Raw genomic sequence first — 3,869 nt, forward strand, 5'->3', positions numbered from 1 at the left:
TGAGGTAGAAATACAGCCCTATCTTGTTGAAGCCACTGTTGTTTTGGCTTTTGATATAGCAGACTTGTATTCCGACTAAAACAAACCAAAGGTCAAGATCTGGAAAGGCAGAAAATTAGCCTATCAAGCTGTTTTGGTTATGTAGACAAGATAATAGAAAATAAACTAAGGTCAAAAATAGGAATTAAACACTGTAGGATGACTATAGTTAACAATAATGTATTACATAGTTTCAAATAGCTAGAAGGAAGATAACTGAATGCATTCTAAGGAAGATAAATGTTTGAGACTACGGATATGCTAATTACTTTGACCACTATACATTTGTGTATTGCAACATCACTATGTCTCCCATTAGTATGTGCAATTATTCTAATATAATGGGAATCCTAAAAAATAAAAAAAAGTGGAGGATGATCAAGTTAAAATGAAATGTTTCAGAGCCCACTTTGTGAACCCGGAAGATCCGTCAGCATCCTCCGCATATGCCCATCCAGAGACAACCACTTAATGGGACCGAGACAAGCTCAGTGCCATGACTGGCATACCTTAGCTCTTAATTCATTGGGTAGGGCTTTGGGCTCGTAACTTTGTAATAAATTTAGATTCTTTTCTCTGTCATATGAGAAGAATAATTGAATGAAGTGGAGTTATTCGGCCTACATCTAAATGAAACCTGCAGAATTTTAACATGAATATTTCATATTGAATGTGAATGATCACAAATCACCAGACTGTTGACTCCCAGTTGTATTTGTCCTAAAACAATATCCTCTTTTAATACTGTACTAACATTCAATTTTTGCATTTATTTTTGGTTTCTGCAATCAGATTAGAAAAACTAACCAATGACTAGGAAACTCTAGACTTTAGTCATAATAGAAAGCAAGAGTTATTTTCAGTTGTCTTTCATGTGGGGTTGATAATGATTCGTTAATTATCTTTCTAATTAGTTTTGTGATTAAATCTTGTATAGGATCTTCAGTGTATAATCAGAACTAATCTCCATACTCTTGTTGAATCCCAGGGAATTTTCTTATGAGCCATGTAAGGACTAAAAAGAAAATTTCTTTTGATTCCAAGCAAAATTTTAATGACACAACTAATTAGAGGAGAGATATTCAGATTCTTACTAGAATTTGGTCACTATACTCATCTTTGTTAAAATTAGGAACATAAGATATTTTTGCTTCCATACAATAAAAAAGACTGAATTCCAGAAATATACTAAATTACTGAATGTATTCCAGAGCTGGCACGGTGACTCACACCTGTAATCCCAACATTTTGGGACGGCAGGGTGGGAGGGTAGCTTCAACTCAGGAGTTCCAGCCTGGGCAACATAGTGAGATCCTGCTTCTATTTTTTAAAAAAATAAAGAAGAAAATGGGAGAAAATGTATGTATTCTAATTTTAGGTTTCTCTGTGTGAAGATATGTCCCTTCTCCAAATAAAAAAAACAAAAAACACAACTTTCAGTGCTACCTCTATTGCTATGTAGGTAATATATATTTTTATTAATTTTAATTGTAATTTTTTGAGACAGGATCTCACTCTGTTGCCCAGGCAGGAGTGCAGGGGTGCAGTCATGGTTCACTGAAGCCTCAACCTCCTGGACTCAAGCAATCCTTCCATCTCAGCCTCCGGGGTAGCTGAGACCACAGGCACATGCCACCATGCCCAGCTAATTTTTATATTTCTTGTAGAGATTTTGTATTTTTTCACCATATTGACCAGACTGGTCTTCAGCTCCTGGGCTCAAGTGATCCACCCACCTCAGGCTCCCAAAGTGCTGGGATTACAGGCGTGAGTCCTTGCACTTACCCAGTTGATAACATATACAATGGAGAGAAAAAATGACTCCATAGAGATAGTAATTGTGGTTTTCAGGGGGCATCATCGCAGTAAGTAGTTTCGAACCATCAGTCGCTGATTAAATTCCAATACCTCTCAATGTCTAAGAAGGCAGTAACTAAGCACCTTTTGGCTCCAGAGGAGAGACTGCTCAGAATCATCCCTAGAAAATGATGAAGAGTCCTCTGCCCCAGGACAAGCTCTTCTGTGAGTCTGCGGGTGAAAGCTCCCATGTAAAGGCATAAACCCAGTAAATTCTCATGAAACTCTAAACAGAGAATTTTCTAACTTGATTTTCATAGTCAAGAGGCATGTGTTAGAGAGATATAGGAAATAGACACATGAAAGAACATCTGAGACATTGAAGGCAGGGGGAATCTTCAAGATGGCACTGAACCTGGAGGGTGACACCCTGGTAACCTCAGAGAGGACGAGAACTGTATCCCGTCCTCGCCCCACAGACACACACACAACTTCCCAATCTGGCTGAGGAAACATTTGGTGGAAATAATTCAGTGACAGCAGTGTTTTGCAAAAGGCATCTGCAGAGGGCATTCATATTCAGATAAAGCCCCATCTCTAGAGCTGTACATATAACGTGATGTGTAAAATGCTACAAGAACTGAAAGACGATAGTAATGGAAATTCCATGATAAACTCTATATAGCTGGGACTAAAGGCATCTGAACTTTGAAGACTTAAATTTAAATAACTCAAATCAGACGCAGAACACAGTTTGTACTAGGAGATGGTAACCAGTGTTGGCTTTGGCTACATATATATACTAAAATTGGAACTATTCAGAGAAGATTAGCATGGTCCCTATGCAAGGATGACACGCATGTTTATGAGTGATCCTGTTTCTATGTGTGACTAGTGTCTCCATCAGTGTGCAAATGATGTGGATTTCATTAAGTTGGACTAAGTAATCTTCCTTGAATGGATTACCAACACACCCAATGAAATCAACCATGCTAACTCTTTGCACACCAAATAAAAATTTTGAAAAAGAAAGATAGTAACTGTCCAGTTGTGGACTTGCATGAGGTAAATGTCAACCAGTGTGAGGTCAAGAAGTAGAACTATAAGCTGTGGAACCAGCAAAGGGAAACAAAAGTCCTTTTCAGCTGTTTCCCCACCCACATTGGACTGAGAGTTTAGCAGTACTCAAGGCAGCAGGAACAAGTAACATCAGAACAACAGTGCTATACTCACACATTTTATGTACTTCATGGTATTCATCTCTTTGGGTTTGTTATACAGTGCAGGTTAAGTTTGGTTAATCTTTTTGCTTGCCCAAGGTTGTCTCACTTTGTAATCCCCTTTCAGATATTGTGAACGGTAAATATTGGAACAGGCACCCCTCTCTTACTTACTCAAGGATGTCTTCCCAGCAATTCTTTCCTCCTGCTCCTTTGTCATCAGCTTTCTTATACATAATTCTCATGAGCAAAGATTCATTTTAAATATTTTTTCTCCCATCTGAAAATAAAACAAAACCTACTATTTACTCCACTTCTACCAGCTACAGTTTCATTTCTCCACTCCCATCTACAGCAAAAGTCCTTTGAAAACTGTCTGAATTCACTGCCTCCACTCTCTCTCGTCCTATTCTCTCACTGTTCTTTATTTTTGTAGAAGTAAAATTCCATGTAACATAAAATTAAACATTTTAAAGTGGGTCATTCAGTAGCATTTAGTAAATTTTCAATGTTGTGCTACCACCACCTCTATCTAGTTCCAAAAACACTTCCATCACCAAAAAAATAAAACTCCATGCTCCTTGAAGAGGTCCTTCCCATTTTCCCTTCCTCCCAGCCTCTAATAACCACTAATCAGCTTTCTGTCTCAGTGGACTTACCTATCCTGAATATTTCATATAAATGAAATTATGCAATATGTGGCCTACTGTGAATGCTTCTTTCATTTAGCATGTTTTCAAAATTCATCTACATTGTAGCATGTTATTAGTATTTGTTTTCCTTTTTATTGCTGAAAAACATGCCACTGTATGG

The 3,869-nt window shown here is 37.7% G+C and overlaps 1 non-coding gene across 1 annotated transcript; it reads left to right on the forward strand.

Moving 5' to 3' along the window:
* The first annotated feature begins 2,614 nt into the window (after nucleotides 1-2,614).
* On the forward strand, nucleotides 2,615-2,721 carry LOC123570172 (U6 spliceosomal RNA). The gene has a single exon (XR_006694164.2). It is a non-coding gene; the product is annotated as a U6 spliceosomal RNA (small nuclear RNA).
* Nucleotides 2,722-3,869: the final 1,148 nt, after the last annotated feature.

Source organism: Macaca fascicularis, chromosome 18, assembly GCF_037993035.2.
Source record: "Macaca fascicularis isolate 582-1 chromosome 18, T2T-MFA8v1.1".
In the NCBI taxonomy this organism is placed as follows: domain Eukaryota; kingdom Metazoa; phylum Chordata; class Mammalia; order Primates; family Cercopithecidae; genus Macaca; species Macaca fascicularis.